The 22267-nt window shown below is 42.1% G+C and overlaps 1 long non-coding RNA gene across 1 annotated transcript in view; it reads right to left on the bottom strand.

Moving 5' to 3' along the window:
- The window catches only part of LOC141111720 (uncharacterized), a 42094-nt gene that overhangs the window by 6841 nt on the left and 12986 nt on the right, over positions 1-22267 (bottom strand). The window contains exon 2 of the long non-coding RNA XR_012236472.1: positions 2533-2619. This is a non-coding gene — a long non-coding RNA (uncharacterized lncRNA). The remainder of the gene's footprint in view (positions 1-2532; positions 2620-22267) is intronic.

The raw sequence follows: 22267 nt of genomic DNA, 5'->3' as shown, positions 1-22267 counted from the left end.
AAGGGAGGGGATCATGCTCTACTTCAGTATATCACAGATGTACATGTAGCATAGCTCCCAACTGTCCCTGATTTCGAGGGACTGTCCCTGATTTGGAGCAATGTCCCTCCCCCCCCTCATGTGTCCCTCATTTTGGTCTGATTCATATAATTGTATATAAAATGCACTTATTATCTTTCAAAAAGTGTTTCCCAGTGCTAAACCTTTCATCCAAATTCTAAATTGCTGTATCTGTAAATTTTTAAAGCCAATATAAAGAAAAAAAAAGCTCTTGTGAATTGAGATAACTTTTTTTTGGTTAATTCTCCTTTAAAGGGGTGTGGCAGGGGGGCGTGTTCTATGCCTACATACGTTTGCTAGTAGGTGTCCCTCATTCCCATCTCAAAATGTTGGGAGGTATGCATGCAGGCATTAATGATTTCCTCAATGAATTGTAGCCCCCCAGTGGCGGTAGCACTCATGCAGCCCCAGACCATGACACTCCCACCACCATGCTTGACTGTAGGCAAGACACACTTGTTTTTGTACTCCTCACCTGGTTGCCACCACACACGCTTGACACCATATGAACCAAATAAGTTTGGTCTCATCAGACCACAGGACATGGTTCTGGGAATCCATGTCCTTAGTCTGCTTGTCGTCAGCAAACTGTTTGCGGGCTTTCTTGTGCATCATCTTTAGAAGAGGCTTCCTTCTGGGATGACAGCCATGCAGACCAATTTGATGCAGGGTGCGGCGTATGGTCTGAGCACTGACAGGCTGACCCCCCCACCCCTACAACCCTTACAGCAATGCTGGCAGCACTCATACATCTATTTCCCAAAGACAACCTCTGGATATGACGCTGAGCACGTGCACTCAACTTCTTTGGTCGACCATGGCGAGGCCTGTTCTGAGTGGAACCTGTGCTGTTAAACCGCTGTATAGTCTTGGAAATCGTGCTGCAGGTCAGTTTCGGGGTCTTGGCAATCTTCTTATAGCCTAGGCCATCTTTATGTAGAGCAGTAATTCTTTTTTTCAGATCCTCAGAGAGTTCTTTGCCATGAGGTGCCATGTTGAACTTCCAGTGACCAATATGAGAGAGTGAGAGTGATAACACCAAATTTAACACACCTGCTCCCCATTAACACATGAGACCTTGTAACACTAACGAGTCACATGACATTGGGGAGGGAAAATAGCTAATTGGGCCCAATTTGGACATTTTCACTTAGGGGTGTACTTACTTTTGTTGCCAGCGGTTTAGACATTAATGGCTGTGTGTTGAGTTATTTTGAGGGGCAGCAAATTTTACACTGTTATACAAGCTGTACACTCACTACTTTACATTGTAGCAAAGTATCATTTCTTCAGTGTTGTCACATGAAAAGATATAATAAAATATTTACAAAAATATGAGGGGTGTACTCACTTTTGTGAGATACTGTATACTGTGATGCTATACTTGCCAAATATGCTGCAGAAATCTCCCTCCACTAAGTCTAATTGCATCCATTTTAACCGTGGGCAGTTGAAGCTGCTGCCTGTTCACTTCCTGGATGACACACAGAGGCACACCTCCAGCTCTGCAGCCCTGCAGCTTTCATTGGCCCTCTTATGACTCATCACCCCTCCCTTCCTGGCAAACTCTCACGAGAGTGAGAGCGAGAGCTGTGCATGATGTAAAAAGCCTAGGCTAATAACCAGACAAGAAATAGGAAGTGAGCTGTATAAGGTATTTACTGGCGGAAACATCTTTTTTTTTCTATCCAAAGTTAAAACAAGGGCAGAAGATTTAAAGGGTGGAAATAAGAAAAAATAACTGAAGGTCCGCTATAAGCACTAAGTGTTTCAGTTTAATCTAAATGTAATATTTTAGGCAGTGGAGAGTGGGGAACTGAGAACTAAAGTGTTATTATAATGGGAACCAGCCTATATGCTCAGGTAGATGGAGGGTTAAGTAACTGAGTTCTGCAACACTTTTTAGGTTGGAAACATCAAGAAAATTTTAAAAGGAATCTTTAATGGTGTGGGTCAATTGTATTTTATTATACAACCTTGGTTTTACTAACAGACATCTAATATACAAAAAAGTTCCATGGGTCATCTAAATAGACAGTACAACAGAACAGCTTGCTTTGCAGCTCCCTTTGTCAAAATTAAACTTCAGATTATACCATTTAATAAGTGAATAGTTACTACCCTAATGACCCTGATAAGATAAAGAACAGGCTTCTTCCAACACAGCTGAAAAGTAATCATGCTAATGATGTGAAAAGGAGGCTAGAGCCCCACCTGCTGTTTGAATTGAAAACTATTGCACTACAGCTTTTCATATTTCTTAATTAAAAATAAAAACAGGATTGTATGCATTTTAAAACTAAACTCCAAGGCGGATATCCAAAATTCTCCTTAATGCAGCTTTCTACTTATGAATACATAAATAAAGCCGTAGTAAACCTCTGCAGAAAAAAAACTAAAAACTTTCCCCTATAAGACAAATGCATAAAATGCTGGTATGCATCACATACTATCACATTATGTGAGACTTACCTTAAAACGAAGCCCATCCAGTGGCGGTGTCACCGCTGACAGGGCTTCCATATTCCCCCGGTCTTCCTTCCGGTTTGGGGCCTCTGGCTACATGAGTAAGAAAAAAAGAGAGAAAAGCGCCTCTGAGTGCAGGTATTTATTTCTGACAACAACAGGTTATCCACACTTACAGCTTAGTAAGGAGAAAACCGGCTACAAACGGAGAACGGCTCCAGGATTGGTCCCGGCGTCCATGGCGTGGATGAGCAGAAGAGATGGCCTCGATCCCCCGCAGGAGAAAGCAGACCGCTGCGCTGGATGTAAGTCCCGTAATCCAAGACGAGGGCGTGTGACGTCACCAGAGTGAAGAGAACCACAACGCGTTTCAGAGCATGCGTGAAGTGGCATGAGTGGCCAGAGCCGCGATGATGTCACTCCAGTGCATGCACGCAGGAACCCTTGGCTATGGCGGATAGACACTATGCCGGACCTTCAGAGAGCATGAGCCAGTGACGTCACCGGCTGCATGCAATGTGAATATCTCCTAAACTGTGCAAATTTAAGAGATATGCACTGTACTTACAGGTAAGCCTTATTATAGGCTCACCTGTACAAGTTATTATAGGCTCACTATAGGTACAAGTTGAAAATGTGGCTTTACTACCACTTTAAGCTTTTTGCAAACAATTTTTTGATGCCTAGATTCCAACACCAAGTTTAGCATCACTGGCAGGTGGTCAACTGTGTCGAAGGCAGCAGAGAGGTCTAAGAGTATGAGTATGGAGTAATGACCATTGGTTTTAGCAGTTAGTAGATCATTGGTGAGTTTTAGTAGGGCAGTTTCAGTGGAATGTTGTGGATGGAAGCCGGACTGTAGGGGGTCGAGAAGGTTGACTCATTCGGTCATGGACAAGGCGTTCGATGAGCTTGGAGGCAAATGGGAGCAGGGAGATGGGTCTTAAGTTATTCAAACAGGTGAGATCTAGTGAGATCTAGTGAGGGTTTTTTAAGTATGGGGGTAACCAGTGCATGTTTGAGCAGGAAAGGAAAGGTGCTGGAGGAAAGGATAGGATAGAGTGGGAAGCAGTAATTGTGAGGGGCCAAGGTGCAGGGGACAGATGGTGAGGTGGGCAATGGAAAGGAGTTTATCAATTTCATTGGTGGTAACTGGGCAGAAGGAGGAGAGTATTGAGTGTAGTGTTGGACCTGATGTGTTGGGTAGAGGAGGAAGTTGAATGCTGGATATCTCCTTGCGAATTGTGTCGATTTTGCTTTTGAAATGGTTGGCAATCTGTTGAGCGGTAAGCAAGTTGGTGGGTGAGGGCAGTGGGGGGGTCAAGTAAGGAATTAAGGGTAGAAAAGAGTTGACAAGGTTTGGATGAGAGAGTTTTGATGAGAGTGTTATAGTAGGTTTGTTTAGCAGTGTGGAGGCAGGAGTTGTATTTGAGAAAGGCTGATTTGTAGAGGGTAAAGTCTTGCAAGGATTTAGATTTACGACATGCTCGCTCAAGAGCACGGCTGCATCTCTTAAGACTTCTGGTGTCGTCTAGGGAGGATGACAGCGTGTTGATGTAGATGGAAGTGGTTAGGTCTGGGCAGGACAGGGGTTCTTATAGCTTCTTATATTATAATTTTAAAGTATCCATGTTTTTAAAACGTACACTCACCAACCACTTTATTGGTTATACCTGTTCAATTGCTTGGTAACAGAAATTGCTAATCAGCCAATCACATGGCAGCAACTCAATGCATTTAGGCATAAACATGGTAAAGACGATTTGCAGAAGTTCAAATCGAGCATCAGAATGGGGAAGAAAGGGGATTTAAGTGACTTTGAACGTGGCATGGTTGTTGGTGGCAGATGGGCTGGTCTGAGTATTTCAGAAACTGCTGATCTACTTTTCTTTTCATGCACAACCAGCTCTAAGATTTACAGAGAATGGTCCGAAAAAGAGAAAATATCCAGTGAGCGGCAGTTGTGTGGAGCAAAATGCCTTGTTAAAGGCAGAATGGGCAGACTGGTTTGAGATGATAGAAAGGCAACAGTAATTCAAATAACTACTTGTTACAACCAAGGTATGCAGAATACCATCTCTGAACGCACAACACATGGAACCTTGGAGCAGATGGTCTACAGCCGCAGAAGACAACACCGAGTGCCACACCCATCAGTTAAGAACAGGAAACTGAGGCTCAAAATTTGCACAGGCTAACCAAAATGGACAATAGAAGATTGGAAACCGTTGCCTGGTCTGACGTGTCTTGATTTCAGCTGTGACATTCAGATGGTAGGGTCAGAATTTGGCTTAAACAACATAAAAACATGGATCCATCCTGCCTTGTATCAAAGGTTCAGGCTGGTGGTGGAATGGTGTGGGGGATATTTGCTTGCCACACTTTGGGCCCCTTAGTACCAATTGGGCATCATTTAAATGCCATGGCCTACCTGAGTATTGTTGCTGACCAAGTCCATCCCCTTACGACTACAGTGTACCCATCTTCTGATGGCTCCTTCCAGCAGGATAATGCACCATCTCACAAAGCTCAAATCATCTCACCACTGGTTTCTTGAACATGACAACGAGGTCACTGTACTCCAATGTCCTCCACAGTCACCAGATCTCAATCCAATAGAGCACCTTTTGGATGTGGTGGAACTGGAGATTCGCACCCTGGATGTGCAGCCAAAAATCTGCAGCAACTGCGTGATGCTATTATGTCAATATGGACCAAAATCTCTGAGCAATGTTTCCAACACCTTGTTAAATTTATACCACAAATAATTAATGCAGTTCTGAAGGCAAAAGGTGGTCCAACCCGGTACTAGCAAGGTGTACCTAATAAAGTGGCCAGAGTATATGGCCATTGGGAGGGGCTCCAACTCTTCCATTGGGTTTTTTAATCATGGAGAATGCAAGGTAAGAAATAACAATCCAAGAGAGACTGAAGCAACCAATGTAGGCCAGTTGATGCTTTGGACATCTTTCTTGAGTTGTTGAAGACGGAATCAGTGCAGAACAGAATATAAATAGTACAAGACACCAACATCCAAGCCAGTGGGTCCAATAGATTTATCCAGTACAACAAATCGTATTGCAAAATGAAGTGCTTTTTTTATTTAACTAATTGTTTGCTTTGTTTGCTATTTTTTTTTTTTTTTTTTGCAAGACTTTGTGAGAACTGGTATTCAGTAATGATTCTGAAAGTCATTATTGAACGCCAAAGTAATTTAGAGCACACACTAAGGATGAGCAGGCATATTTGCTAAGGGCTAAATGTCAGATTCATCTGTCTTTAGCTGCGTCGCTAAAGCTAAGTGGTTATGCTATCGCATAATACCAGCACTGACCTGAAACAAGTAATTCAGATCTGGAATCCTAATGTCACTGACTACATGCTAGTTAGTGACTCTAAAAAATATTGAAGCCAGTAGATCAGCATGACAGAAGGCGGTAACTGTAGCAGCTTGCTTAGCTTTCTCATGGCAGGTTTCCTTTAACACTTTGCATTTTGAAGATATTACACAGTGTAACCTAGCAAGCCCTTGAATATTGAGTAGGTATTATGCCACCAGGGTTTAAATTATGTGAGTCATATCCTTGGTACAATTGATTGTGCAGTGATAGTAAAATTTGCTTGCTTAAATGTATCTGTAATCCGTCAATTTGAAACCTGAGGACAGCAATGAACAGAAGGCACAGCCCCCTTGTTAAGTCCTAGTCATTAGACACTTACGCTGCGTACACACGATCGGACATTCCGACAACAAAACCGTCAATTTTTTTCCGAAGGATGTTGGCTCAAACTTGTCTTGCATACACACGGTCACACAAATGTTGTCGGAAATTCCAACGGGAGAACGCGGTGACGTACAAGACGTACGCCGAGCCGAGAAAAAGGAAGTTCAATAGCCAGTGCGGCTCTTCTGCTTGATTCCGAGCATGCGTGAACTTTCCGACAAGTGAAGTTGGCGGAAAATTTGAGAACCTGCTCTCAAACATTTGTGGTCGGAAATTCCGACAGCAAATGTTCGATGGAGCATACACACGGTCGGACTTTCCGACAACAAGCTCACATCGAACATTTCACGTTGGAAAGTCCGACCGTGTGTACGCAGCTTTAGGGGTTGGTTTACTAAAGGAAAATAGGCTATTCACTTTGCAAAGGAAGTTGTACTTTCCAAGGGAATATGCCTCAGAGCTTAGTGAATGTGGTAGTTTCACCAAGTTTCACCTTGCAAAGAATACCCAATCACACACGTGGTTGGATGATGAAAGTCAGCAGAGCATCATCTTATTCACTAACATCTGGGGCAAATTTTCTTGCAAAGTGAACAGCATGCTTCCTTTTAGTAAATCAACTAAGAAAGCACCAAGTGCTGCCTTATCAAATGTTAAAGTTCTCCTGAGGTTCCTTGTGCTGGGAAATTTGGAAAAGGGAATTCTGAGCCATCTTGTAACCTTCTATTTATATTTGAATCACAATTACAAATTATTAATTATTTAAAAAAATATTTCATCAGAGCAATGCTTTCCTCTGTTATATTTATAAGGTAGTTCCTTGATTGTCATCCTGCCCCCCCCCCCCGGCTTCAATACTAACCAAAAAAAAGTGTGGTTGGTAATATTGAAAATCCTGAACTGCATGCTTGTTCTGGGTCACTGGCTCAAAAGGACCTTATAAGAGCCCTTTCACATTACTAGCACAGCCGCGTTAGTGGTAAAGCACCGGTAGTTTTAGCGACAATTTACTGTAGTTTTAGTGGCGCCTTTCGGCCGCTAGCGGGGTGCTTTTAACCCCCGCTAGCGGACAAAGAAAGAGTTAATAGGGCTCGCGTAGCGCCGCTGCCGAAGCTCTTTGCAGGCGCTTTGGCAGCGGTGCCCATTAGTTTCAATGGGCACCCCAAAGATGCTGCTTACAGGACTTTTTTTAACGTCCTGCCAGCGCAGCGCCCCAGTGTGAAAGCACTCATACTTTCACAATGGGGTGGCAGGGGAAGCGTTTTTCAGGCACTTTACAAACGCTATTTTTAGCCCTTTAGCGCCTGAAAAATGCCTCAGTGTGAAAGGGGTCTTATGGCAAATGGAATTTCTTTGATGACAACTTCCCTTGAAAGTGGAACTTAACCCTCATATACTTTTCAGCCAAGGAAGCTGCCATCTTAGCCACTGTTTGATCTGCAACTGCCATGGTCCTGCACATGTGATCAGTTATGACACTATTTGATGGTTTGACAGTTGGGTAAGAGCACAAGGTAATGTGCAAATCCTGGCATGCCGGGAATGTAACTGTTTTTTGAAACCATAAATCTGTGGATTTAGTTCTGCTTTAAAATAGATTTGTGTCCTTGGTTAAAGTGGAACTAAACCCATCAATTTAACTGTTTCAAAAAAACAGTTACATTCCCAGCATGCCGGGAATGCTAACTGTCACGTTTGCTTGTGTTTTAACCAAACTGTCAAACCATGAAATGGCTGATGTCATAACATCACATATGCAGCACCATGGCAGATGCAGATCAAACAGAGGCTAATACCCGGTACACACGATCAGAAAATCGTACGAAAAATATAGTTTTCAAAGCGATCATACGATAATCGGATCGTTAGCACAGAGCTTTCGAGAGCCAATCAGGACAGTACATCCGATATTATTTGATCGGACATGCACGAAAATATTTTTCGTATGATGCCAGATCATATGAATTTCGTTTAATCAGCACAGCTGTCATTTGAAAACGCAATACAAATGCATTACAAAACCTGACATCACTTCCGAATTTTTATTCTGTTGTACGGGAATTTTCGTGACTTTAGTAAACTCATCAGATTCGATCTGAGATTTGCATGCAAAAAAAAACGGACCATCATTCGTCCGATAATCTCATCGTTTATACCGGGCTTAACATGGCAGCTTTCTTGGCTGAAAATGAAAGGAGGGTTTAGCTTCACCTTAAGACTGGGTTCACATATGTGCGGCCGTGGTTCCCAGCAAGGTGTCCGATGTATTCCTGTTCACTGGTTCAGGTGCGAATCAGGTCCTAATTTTTACTTGAATTCACACCTGAACCGGACCCAAACATGCACAGGACCCTTTTGGAATGCAGACCACGGCAGCCCCAGACATGTGTAAACCAGCTCCATTGAGAGCCGGTCTCACTCGCATATCTTGTGAATTGGATGTGGGTTCACATATGTGAACCCAGCCCAAGTAAACATTTCCTGAGAAAAATTTGGAGGCTACCATAGTTGACTTCCTTCAGTAAATTCTAGCCACCTGGCTATTATATTGACCTACTGGCTTCAAAACTTCAAGCCAGGGACCGTAATCGGGCATGCATATCCGGAAAAGTCAAAGTCCTTTTTTCGGTATATTCGTCATAAAGCAAAGTGCAGGAAAATTAAACTATGGTCATGTAGCACCCTGGAGTTTAGGCAGGGTTGCTCCCCACAATTTTACTTGCCAAGAATAATTTTTCTGGTTGATTGTTAAAGATCTATTGATTTCTCCCTAAGTTTGGCCCTGTTGCACTTTTCTCTTCTACCACCAGGTGGCAGGGTACTTGGTGGTACTAGATATGAGAAGGACATCACAAAATCAGGTAATGGGTATATGGGGTATCTCAGCCAATGGGCAGGGGTTTTCTTGGATCCCTTGGCCTGCTGGGAGAGCCTATATATGCGGGGGAGGTCAGGTGATCTGTGTTCTGTGCCACCTGGACGGCTGTCTGGGTGGATGTGTGTTGTATTGCCCGGGCTGCTAGGCCGGAGATTGGGCCCATCTCGGGCACATCTGGCTGCTAGGCTGTCTGAGGGCCTATCCAGGAGCAAGAGAGCAGCACAGGGTTGGGACTTGCAGTCCAACCAAAAGTGATGGTTCTGCCAGCCGGAGAACCTGTCTTGGTTGGAGGTAGAAGGGAAGCTGTCATACGTAAGGGACTATCCGCCTAATTACCAGGGACCACAGTGAGTAACTGAAGCAAGTACCGGAGCAGTATTCTCACCAGACAAGCAGGCCAGTGGGGTGAAGCTTGAGAGGTATCTTGAGTGCCAAGCTAGGGACCCAGCAGAGAAGCGGGGGGTGACGCTTGAGGCCGATACCACCGTGAAGATTGGAGGAGCTCAAGGGATTCAGTGGCAGTGAATCAGTTGATCTAGTGAGAGACTGGGAGCTCAGTGGGCTGAAGAATTACAAGGAGCGATTGTAGTGAAAGTAAAAGAATATATATTTTGTGTTGGGAACTGTTAAAGACTGTTGCCATAGGAGACAGCATTCCTGCACATGCAGATGTGGCGTCTTGCTGGGTGCCTTTCCCTGCATGGCTGTCCTCCTATAGAAGTCTCGGAGTCTGCCAATCAATCTTGCAACTACCCAAGGGTGTCCTGGCCCTAACCCTCTCTCCCCCAAAAAGTTTGTTAAGAGAAATAAACTTTCTTTTGCATTCAAGAAGTGTCTGGCGCCCCGGGGGGCGCTCCGTCAGACAGACCGACATACAGCGACAAACGGGCAGGGTTACTGCAGCATCCAGCTCCAAGTGGCACGATCACTTCTCCCAAGCCCCACAGCCACAATGTCCCGCAAAAGGAACCAGGTGAAGGAGCCAAGATGGCTAGAATCCTTCTCCTTCCAGCCCCGCCGTCCACAGCAAGGATCCCAAGATGGCGCCGCCGGAAGATCAGCAAGGCAATCACTACGTTACTGGGACCGGCCCGAAGCCTCCTCACAGGTCCCACTCCCTGAAATGATGTCCCATCTACCACCTGATGCATTGCAGGCACTACAGAGCCCAGCAAAATCAAGGATGCGGATGGATATCCCTGACCAGGCCTCAGATGCAGTAAGTACAGGCCTGCATAATAACTCTGCCATATCCTCACTCCAGTCCTCTATAGCACAGTTCCCCACCACAGGCCAACCGGTGCTGGACACCACTATGAAGGACATGCTCCTGTCCTTACAATCATCCCTCATGTCTAACTTATCATCCCTAATCAACCAGTTCTCACTGGAAATGAAACACATGGATAACAGGGTACAGTTTATGGAACACAAAATGGAGGAATGCACTGACACTGTAAATTACCTAGTAGATGCTTATACTACACAAAAAGAAGAATCCACATGGATCAAAGCTAAACTCGCGGACCTCGAGAAACGCTCCAGACGCAATAACATCAAAATAAGGGCCATTCCAGAATCCATCCAACCTAGAGAACTACAAAACTTCGCCAGCACCATGTTCTCCAGTATGCTTCCTGAGCTATCCCCAATTGAGCTCACTATAGATCGCATACATAGACTGCCCAAACCCCTCCACCTAGAAGTGGATGTGCCCAGAGATGTACTTCTGCGAATCCACTTTTACCAAGCAAAAGAACAAATCCTCTTGAAAGCAAGGGAGATGTCCCTACTTCCAGCACCGTACTCAGACATCCAACTATATGCTGACCTATCACAATATACTCTCCAAATGCGGAGGCAATTGAAAACCATCACCAAAGCCATGAATAACCATAAAATCACGTACAAATGGCGTCACCCAGCCACAATTCTGGTCACCCATAACGGCGTACCCCACTCCATTTCAACTCTAGAAGGTGGTATGAAACTTCTTCATACATGGGGAATTATACCAGAACCCCCCAGCAAACTACCGGACCCCACTGAGAAACCAAACCCTTTCTCCTTTGGGATGGATCGAGGGAAATTTAAGGACAAACGTCACTGATTACTCAGCCCAGCTACTATACTGAGCAACTTCTAAAGTCCGGTCTGAAAATGTGACTTTATCCTTGCTCGCTGAACTTTACCCCCAAAGTTGGCCAATTGCTCACCCGAGCTACCTGTTTCTGAATAACCTGTTTGTCCACCACAAGGTGCGCTTGAACTCGTTTTGTTATTTAATTACACCCTTTTGTTCTTTTCTTTTGTTTTTCTTTACCTTTTTATGGTCATCAAGCCTAGGTAATTGGAACTCTAAGGTACACACAGAAAACTTATCTACTCCTATTCTCGACTGAACGAACAGACATCAACTACAGCCTTCTCCTCCAGCATCAATCGGATCCCTAAGGAACAATCCAACGCCCAACAACTAAGTTTTTGATCTCCCTGACACACCACACAACCACCTAGCATTGGACTAACTATCCTTTCCCTCAACGCGAAAGGGTTAAATCACACAGCAAAGCGGACCTCCTTATGGAAAACAGCACTTGCCCAGAACTGCGATGTGCTTTGCGTACAGGAGACACATTTTGCTCTTGATACCTCCCCCAAATGTCAACACAGTCAGTTCCCACACGTATTCCAGACCTCATTTCCCGAAAAAACAACGAGGAGTCTTGATCGCCATTAGGGACACTGTGAACTTTCAGCTTCATCAATGTGTCACAGACCCGGAAGGAAGATACATTTTTCTATCTTGCACGATCAACAATATCCCAAACCCCTTAATTTCTCTTTACGCTCCCAATCACGGTCAAATGACCTTTTTTAGGAAGACACTGCGTTGAGCAGGAAAATTCCAACAAGGTCATTTACTGATATGTGGCGACTTCAACCTAGTCCCAAACAACAAAATGGACTCCACCGCAGAACTCAAATGCCATGTTTCTCCTTTAGAAAGTTTTATTTCAACTAATGATTTATATGATGTGTGGAGGTGTTGTCACGCGAACGAGAGGGACTTTACCTTCCTTTCGGCGTGTCACAACACCTACTCGAGAATAGATCTCTTTCTAGCTGACAAATGGCTACTACAGAGAATATCAAAATCTGTTATCCATTCCACCACCTGGTCAGATCACGCTCCAATTAGTATTACTATTGAGGACAACACGCCCCAACCCAATTCCTATATTTGGAGAGTAAGTAACCACCTTCTTAATGCACCATACTATTCAACACCTATTCAAACACAACTAGAAGAATTCTTCAAGCTTAACCAAGCGTCGGTATCTGATCCGCTGGTGGTATGGAACGCTCACAAGGCTGTAAAACGAGGTGTTTTCTTTCAAATGGGTGCTAGAGCTAAGAAACAAAGGACTCAGAAACTAGATAAACTGACCGATGACATATCCAAGACTGAATCCCTAAACAAAATAAACCCATCTCCTGTCTTAAAATCCAAACTCTTCACTCTCAGACACAAATTGAGATCCCACCTTCTTGAAAAATATGAAAAATCATACAAAATACTTAAATCCACATCATATACCACAAATAACAAAGCAGGTAAGGCAATGTCCTTATGAGTCAAGGGGTACAGAAACAAAACAAAAATCCCTTTCATTCTCCACCCCCACTCCAAAAAAAAACTTCTTAAACCACACTCCATAGCAAACGCCTTTAGCACATATTACGAAGATCTGTATAATCTTAAAAATGACCACCAACCAACCTTCCCCAGAAATGATAGAAACCTTCCTAAATAATATACAGCTTCCATCTATAAACCAACAACAACTCTCTAAACTAAATGATCCATTCACGACTGATGAAATTCTAAAAGTGATTAACAACCTCCCTAACTTCAAATCTCCTGGCCCAGATGGCTTCACGGGGGAATACTATAAACTTTTCCAACATATTCTAGTTCCCATCCTATGCCATGCCTTCAACTCAAATGTGCAATCCGCCTCCTTTCCCACTGAAATGCTTAGTGCCATGGTAGTTACTTTGCCTAAACCTGGCAAGGAACCTACCACCCCAAAAAACTTTAGGCCCATATCATTGCTTAATTTGGATGTAAAGATCTATGCTAAAATCATTGCCAACAGACTCGAAGATATACTCCCCTCTCTAATACACTAAGACCAATCCGGCTTCACCAAAGGTCGTCAAGCTTCAGACGCCACTAGATGAATGATTAACATAATCCACCATGTAGAATCCTCTAAAATGCCTTCCCTACTCCTTTCCCTTGATGCCGAAAAGGCATTTGATAGGGTCCACTGGGGTTTCCTATCTGCAGTGCTGAACAAGTTCGGCCTAACGGGACAAATACACAATGCAATAATGGCCCTATACTCTAACCCTTCTGCTCGGGTGTTCTCTGCAGATACCCTATCTATACCTTTCCAAATATCGAACGGTACACGACAAGGTTGCCCATTATCGCCACTAATATTCAACCTCATCATGGAGACCATGGCCGAGCACATTAGATCTAACAACAAAATATCTGGAATCTCCCTAGCAGCCATAGAACACAAAATCAGTCTGTTCGCAGACGATGTGATTCTAATGATCACTGACCCTGAACGATCCTTGCCTGAGGTACAAAAAACGCTCGCCTGGTTCAGTGACGTCTCATACTACAAAATCAACAAAACTAAATCTTATATACTAAATTTGGGTATAAACAACCCTACTAGCAAATCGATTAAAAAAACAATTCCCATACATATGGGCAGATAACAGCATATCGTACCTGGGAATACAATTGACCAAATCAACTAAATCATTATATACTATGAACTACCTCCCACTTAGAACCAAACTTCAAAACGATCTTACCAGGCTAGCGTCAATTGAATTCTCATGGCTGGGATGCTTGGTGGCATTCAAAATGTTTCATCCACCCCAATTTCCCTATTTATTTCGCACAATACCCATCCCCATAGCCCCCATTATTTCAAATCCTTACAAAAACTCTTATCAAACTTTATTTGGCAGGGTAAAAAATCAAGATGTGGACATTCTCAACTAATTAAACACCGACTAGCGGGAGGAACAGGATATGTAGATTTCTTAGACTATTACATAGCTTCTATCCTCACCCAAGCTAGAGAATGGTTCCTAACCTCCACACCCCACACTGTGGGGCAAAATAGAATCATCTGCAATCCCCGGTGGTAATATATCTTCTTGGTTATTTGCTATTATGCTAGGAGCAAAGATCCATCCCCATGTCTCGCCGACGATATTGGCGACTATCAAAGCTTGGTTCAGACTCCAACAAACACTTTTAACTCACACTATACCCTCCAATGTTCACATCCCTATAGAATCTCTACATCATCTAATACTATTAACTTCCTACTTAAGATGGAAAGAAAAAGGCATTATCCACCTGTCTGATTTGATCGACACAGATAAACCTAAATCATTCTCTTAACTACAAAAAGAATTCCACCTCCCGTCCTCTGACATATTCCTATACATTCGCACCCATCACTGCCTCACATCGCTCATAACCTGGAAATGTACTCTTCCCCAAGAAGCATGGATCTACTTTAGATCTCCTATAACGCACCGTAAGGGCATATCGTTATTTTACTACCTGCTTCACCTCAAGACCACATTCACCGCATCGTCACTGATAATCAGATGGGAAAGAGATCTAGGACAATCATTCACAATAGACAAATGGGAAAAAGCTTGCAAATATATTTATAAGGCTACCTGTTGTTCCACCCTTTGGGAACTAGCATATAAACTAACATATCGTTGGTATATGACCCCTGATAGAATTTCTAAATTTAGTAAAGACCTTGACGACACCTGCTGGAGAAATTGCGGAATTAAAGGAGATTTGCTACATATATTTTGGGATTGCCCCAAGCTCACACAATATTGGAGCTCAATTTTTCAACTACTTTCAGAAATTACACACCTGACCATCAGAAGTAGGCCATCTCTGGCTTTACTCTCATTAGACATAGAACAATACCCCTACATGATAAGGAATATAATTACACACGTTCTTCTGGCAGCTAGACTTAGTATATCTAGGAAATGGAAAGACCCAGACCCCCCCACACTAAAAGATGTAGTCCACACTACACATGTTCACTTCAAACACGAAATAACCCTAGCGTTACGCCACGACAAAATGAAAATTATCTACATGTGGCAACCGTGGACTGATTGGACTAGTTCTCCGGCATTTGACAACATTTTTAACCTTAAATCTGACGAAAATACTTTATCTGACGATCATAACTCTTAAGTGTATAACCCACCTATTCGACTCGGTAGAACTCACTTTAAATTCAATCTATGATATGTTTCTCTCAATGGTTACAGACTTAGACAGATGAAGTCAGAAATTAACTTATAGGGGAGGGGAGGACAGTTCTTCACGGTCACAGTCTAGCACCCTTGCGGGGTGTTCGGGTAGAACTGTCGTCCTACAACCCTCTTCCAGGCTAAGATCACAGTCGGTTAACTAGCACTGTTCCTTATAATTGTAGAATTGTAAAACCAATCAAATTACCACATATTTCCTTGTGTATACCGCAACACTATTTCTTTACTTATTTTCTACTAGGTAAGAAGTACCATAGTCTCATATTGTACCAAATCTCATAACAATGACTAAATTTCCTGTAAAACAATGTTATAAATGTTTCTTTTACTCTGTATTACATAAATACTTTTCAATAAAAATCTATTGAGAAAAAAAAAAAAGAAACGTCTGGCGCCCAATAACTTTAACTACTCTGCACCCACCATGCCTTGCTTCAGTCATAAAAACATTCTTTTAAATATATTTGTTAACAGTCAAAAAGATATAATTCCACTTTGCCTGCACCAAATGTCTTTGGAAATCAAAATATTATTTTGAAAAGTAGTGGTAATATCATTACTGTGCAGCATATAATTTTTGCAGAGCCTTGGGTGGGACCAAGCAGGTCTTCCCCCTAGAATGCCTGTACAAAACTATAGGTGGTAGGGGGAGGATACAAGACCAGTCACCTTGCACAAGAAGTGAGAGCAGCAGTGACTAGTCATTTTTATGGGAAGCTCCTGCACAGTCAAAGTGCAGGATTTATTGTATGCTGAATTCGAGACAGATCTGAAGGAAATATGCAAATACACAAAGTTTCAATTAGGAACACACATGCTTTTTGTATTTAGTTGGCTTAGCTGGAAGTCAAAGGCTTAGCATAAGACCCAGGCAACTAACATTTGCATGTTAATCTCCAAAAAGGTTCCTTTTAATTCAGGTGTGCCTTGCTTCTATCCCTTCAGACCTAATAGAAATGCTCAAACTGAACATGACCCTTGCTGGATATAATTCCACTGACTGCTAAAGAATCACTTTTGAAGTGAATATAACCATTCCCACTTGGAGACACATGATAGAAATACGCTTGGCTCATGGGAGACAACTTTCTGTGGGATATTGAATGGAAATAGGATTCTGCACTTACTTTGCTGTCTAATAGTCAATGATAAAAAGTACAGAACTGACAAGCGGGGAATTAAGTTATCGGACATGCCGCTGCTATTTGCATGACACAGTGTATTTCCATAATAATGAAACTGAGCAATCAAGTGCTTAATGAATGTAAAATTTCTGTTGATTTTCTTTTTTCCGCCGTAATTTAGTTCTATATGGAATGTTCAAAATAATAAAATGAAGCCTGAGTTATTTTTTGTTAGAATAGATTAACTTTCCACCCTGGGAGGATCATTGGGTCAGAGCGACGAATTACAAATGCAAATAGGAAAATGTCATAAAAGTCTGCTTTATATGAGCTGGATTCTCACATGTAATTTTTAAGGGGGGATAATCTTTAGCTCACTCTGCTATTATATCTATCTGGAACTGACATGTAATTGCAGTCAATGAAAGATGCCTGCACATACTTTTCTTGATTTCCCGAGTGCACGTGAAGCTTGAAGCTGGAGCTCTTAACATGCAAATTGACATTTTTGGTTTTGGAGTTGGAGATCTGATACATTTCTGGGGGCATGCTGGAGCTTAAACTTGGTTCCTGTAAGATGGCTCCTACAAACTGAGTGCCATAGGCCTGCCAATTCATCTCTTGCATAAGGTTTTTTTTTCTTTTTTCCCCCGTACATATGATCGGATTTTCCGACAACAAATGTTGGATATGAGCTTGTTGGCTGAAAGTCCGACCATGTGTACGCTCCATCGAACATTTGTTGTTGGACTTTCCGCCAACAAATGTTGGCTAGCAGGTTCTCAAATTTTCAGCCAACAAAACTTTGTTGTCGGAATTTCTGATCATGTGTACACAAGTCCGACGCACAAAAGTTCACGCATGCTCGGAATCAAGCAGAAGGAGCCGCACTGGCTATTGAACTTCCTTTTTCTCAGCTCGTATGTCTTGTATGTCACCACGTTCCCACGTTCGTAATTGTTGGCCAACATTTGTGTGACCGTGTGTATGCAAGACAAGTTGGAGCCAACAACCTTCTAACAAAATTCCACGGTTTTGTTGTCGGAAAGTCCGATCGTGTGTACGGGGCATTATGTTTTTGATATTTTTGTACACCGTGTGACAGTCTTTGTACCTGTAGCAAGGTCATAGTTTGTATGGCCGCTATATTTTTTTTCTTTTTTTTGTATGCAAAACTGTATAAAACCATGATTGGTTTCTAATAAAAATGATCCTATTAAAAAAAAAAAAAAAATATGGAGATTTCCCAACAATTTGTATTATCTTTATGAGCAACATTAAATGCTTCAGATTGGCAAAGACGTTCATTCATTATGGAACCAAGAACACAAATCCCTGCCCCATTCCTGCTTTTGCTAGAATACTATTCCACCTGCTGAGGCTGAGGCCTCCACCATATTTTGACCCTCTCCATGCCAGAAGCCTCCACATGACATTCCGGGGACATTGACCTTTATATTCCAAGGAAGAAATGTCCAAACATATGAGTAGAATTGCTGAACTTTACTGATGGAATCCAGGAAATGGCATAACAGTTACATCACATCAACATACATTCCAGAGTCACTGAACATTACATAGCAATCACATTTAGTGGACAATCCACAGTAGTCATATATGAATGCATATGCAATACCTTAGCAGCCATCTCCTTCTAACCGTTTCTCCTTCACCCAGGGTCATTAGTACTCACAGGACTGGTTCTCTGTAGTTACCTTTTCCTTAGGTACACCTCTCTCAGGACCCTCCAGGGAAGCAGCCTCTTTTAGGGAACTCTTGGCCTGGCCTAAAAGGCCTTTTGCAATCCGCCCTGGCCCCCAACTTCATAAGTGACAAAAAGTCTACAGCCATCTCTTTCTGAGTACAGGTCTACTCCTCCCAGCCTCCTTCCCTATCCAGGGCCTCCATTTTTACTATTACTATTTTTTTTAGATCGCATTAACCATGTAGTATTATGTACTTGATTACTTATTTAATTTTATTTTTATATGCAGTACAATCATTTAATCACTTATTTACATATGCAGTATAGAATGTACTATGCATTCAGCTGTGTCCTGTTAGTTGACGGAGTATTTAAGCGCCGTCTTTCCCTCTCCCCTACACTTGAGAAAGGAGCGCGCATGCACCTCACGGACTTTGTGCATGCTCTGAAACGCGTTGTGTTTCCCCTACTTGCTGACATCACACGCTGTCTCCACGAGCGGACCGTCACTTTCCTCTGCAAGACACAGCCGGGTTCCCCTCCGGGTCCTTGCGGCTACTGCTACATGGAATTGTGAACTCCTGGAAACATGCTTGTGACTATGGCCACATCACCCTGCCTATGATTAACCCGTGTAGATTATTATTGAATAAAACACTTTAACTGAGAGGCACTCTTCTATCTTTGTTTTTCCTTGATGACTCTGAGTCAGCTTCATTCCAGAGAAGAGCAGCCCTTTGTGACAGTGAACAAACCTTCATCTTTTCAGCCTACACATCAAGTATTAATTATTGCTGATTGGACACCTCCCAAATATCAAGTATTATGGACTTTTCTTCTTTGTTGATTGGACATTTTCTATACATCTATTAACCATTGTGGATTTATCCCGCTGCTATTATCGCTTTTGTTATCATTTATTACACATCAGTTTGCTGAGCGCCAGCATCTTTTGTTTTTATATCCATGTGCTGGTTACATCTGTGCTGGTGTGGGATGTTTGCCCAATGCCCCATGCCCCGAGTGTGTGTGTGCTCCTCCCATCTTGGCTTATAACTGGGCACTAACTCACCCATGAACTTACAGCAGGAGGGCTCTACTTAGAAGGGGCTTAGCACTTGAAGACACTATCTGCTGTAACCAGACAGTATTCTGGTACAGAGCCACCTAGTGGCAGAGTAGCTAACTGCACCTGCCTACACAGTGATTATGATAAATCCACTATAAATTCAGCTCTGCAGATGACCCAAATCTTTCCAACCCACTGCTATAAAAATAAAACCCTTTCAAAAGTATAGAGAGAAACACTATTAAGAAAATCTATAGCCCAGATTTAAGATACATTAAAGTTATGCACATTTTCCTATGACTCTTCCAAAAACCCACTTACAATAAAGGTCCGAATGATTGTCCACATCCTGAGTACCAATTTAGTGTCTTCTGAATCTGCTAAGAGCTCACTTCAAATGTCATTGGAGATAACAAGACAATAATCTCAATGTAAACAATTGTTGCAGGACGCCTTCCCTATAAGATGTTAGCATTTCCATTGTCTTGCGTTTACACAGAAATCTATTTTCGGCTTATTATCTATGAGGGGGTTTAAATGTTAAAGGCGTAATTATCATGAGCGGATTGGTAGAAGTTATCATTATTCATATGGGAGAAGGTTTTCTTCAATCACCATTGTTAGAAATGTCAGACCGATTCTGTCACAATTATTAAAAGCTGTCAGGCTGCATTGGGGTCATTGTGATTAAGAGCAAATCCAAATGAAATGGAAATCATTCATCTGGAATGGTTCAGCTTGTTTTCAGAATATTGGATGTCGGAATGTTCAGTGCAATTGGGTATTAATGACAGATAAAGATTCTTTTCCTGCATGGTCATAGTTAGCAGTCCTGTACAAACATAATGACTCTGAGCTTCAATATCGGGCATGTTAACCATAGGTCTTGTACATCATATCATTCAAAAGGGTAATAAAAATTATTATAATGTATAAAAAAAAAAAAAAAAAATACACAGAAATGGTAAATTAACTTGGATAGATAGTGAGATAACAAAAGGAGAGGTGTATAGACTGGGAGGAAGATAACAATCATAGAGGAGAGGTGGTCACAAAACAGTTGGACAGTGATTTAGAAAACCGAGGTCCACATTTTGTCCATTATCTTTTGTGTCAAATAAAATTATCATTCCTAGTTGAAAAAGTTTTCCTTTCCTGAGTAGTTTTGAAGTTTTTTTTAAGAACCAAAACATTCAAGTCTTCCACAGTATGGTCTGGCTGTGAAAAATGATTTCCCACAGGTGTGCATCTTCTTTATACTCTTAATGGTGTATTTTTGCAAATTCACTCTTTTTTGTAAATTCTGTCTTGTTTCCCCAATGTAAGATTATTTGTTGCATGTTTTGCATTGAATAAGATACACAACATTACTGGAGGCACAGCTTTAGGATCCTGTTATACTGAAGGTCCCTTTTGTGTGTGTGCGTGTGTGTGCCACTATTTAATGGATTAATTTGGCTGCACAATTTGCAGCTTCGACTTTGACTCTGGGCATCAATATCGGCCTGTTAAGCATAGGTCTTGTACATCATATCATTCAAAACTTATAAAAAAAACAAAACACAAACGACATACACAGTAATGGTAATAAAGTTTGGATAGTTAGTGAGATAAGAACAAAAGAGGTCTATAGACTGGGAGGAGGACAACAGCCACAGAAGTGAGGTGGTCATAAAACAGTTGGATAGTAATTTAGAAATCCGAGGTCCACATTTTGTCCATTATCTTTTGTGTCAAATAGAATTATCTTTCCTAGTTGAAAAAGTTTTCCTTTCCTGAATAGTTTTGAAGTTCTTTTTAAGAACAAAAACATTCATGTCTTCCATACTGTGGTCTGGTTGTGAAAAATAATGTCCCACAGGTGTGCAGAAATTATCTTCTTTATACTCTATAATGGTGTGTCTGTGCAAATTCATTCTTGTTTGTAAATGTCGTCCTGTTTCCCCAACGTAAAATTACTTTTTGCATTGGATAAGATACACAACATTACTGGACGTACAGCTGTTGGATCTTGTGATACTGAAGGTCCCCTTTTGTGTGTGTGACAATTGTAATAGACTAATTTGGCTGCCCAGTTTACAGCTTTTTTGTTGCAAGGCTTGGTTCCTTATTTGTGACTTCATAATCAGAATACATTTTCCTGCTGATTAGTTTATGCCTAAGGTTGGGTGCTTACCTGAAAGCCAGGGGTGGGTGTTGGAATATTTCATTCAGCGTTATAACCACTATTAGGCCCTTTCACATTGATGAGCTTTTCATGTGTTGCTATTGAATGGAAGGCTCCCTTTTGGTGCGCTTTTGAAAAACTGCACCAAAGATGCAGCGGCACACCTGCATTGTGAACAGTTACATAGGATTTAATGGGAAATAGTTTTTATGTGCTTTTGTCACTCTGGAAAAGTGCAGCAAAAGTTCACCAGTGTAAAAGGGGTCTTATGATGTGTTGCAAATTCTTTGATTACCTTTCAAAGTTGAGTCGTTTAGCCCTTTTTCCACATCCTATGCACTAAAACATAGGAACTGGGGTGCAGAAAAATGGCAGCAGGTGCTCTGCACTGTTGAGTCAAAATGTGAAATATTTAGCTGTAGCAGAAGACAGTTTGTTCACCGAAGGGCTGGAGAGTGGAACCATAATGAGTGTCTGAAGGCAACAGTGAAGCACAGTGAAGGTTCCTGGCAAATTTGGGGCTGCATTTCTCCAAATGTAGTTGGGGATTTGGTCAGGATCAATGGTGTCCTCAATGCTGAGAAATACAGGCAGATACTTATCCAACATGTCATACCATCAGGGAGGCGTGAGAAATGTATTCTGCAACAAGACAA

The sequence above is a fragment of the Aquarana catesbeiana genome, linkage group LG11 (assembly GCF_042186555.1).
Source record: "Aquarana catesbeiana isolate 2022-GZ linkage group LG11, ASM4218655v1, whole genome shotgun sequence".
Taxonomy (NCBI): Eukaryota; Metazoa; Chordata; class Amphibia; order Anura; family Ranidae; genus Aquarana; species Aquarana catesbeiana.
Note: the sequence above shows the minus strand (reverse complement) of the source record. Positions and strands in the feature narration are given on the sequence as shown.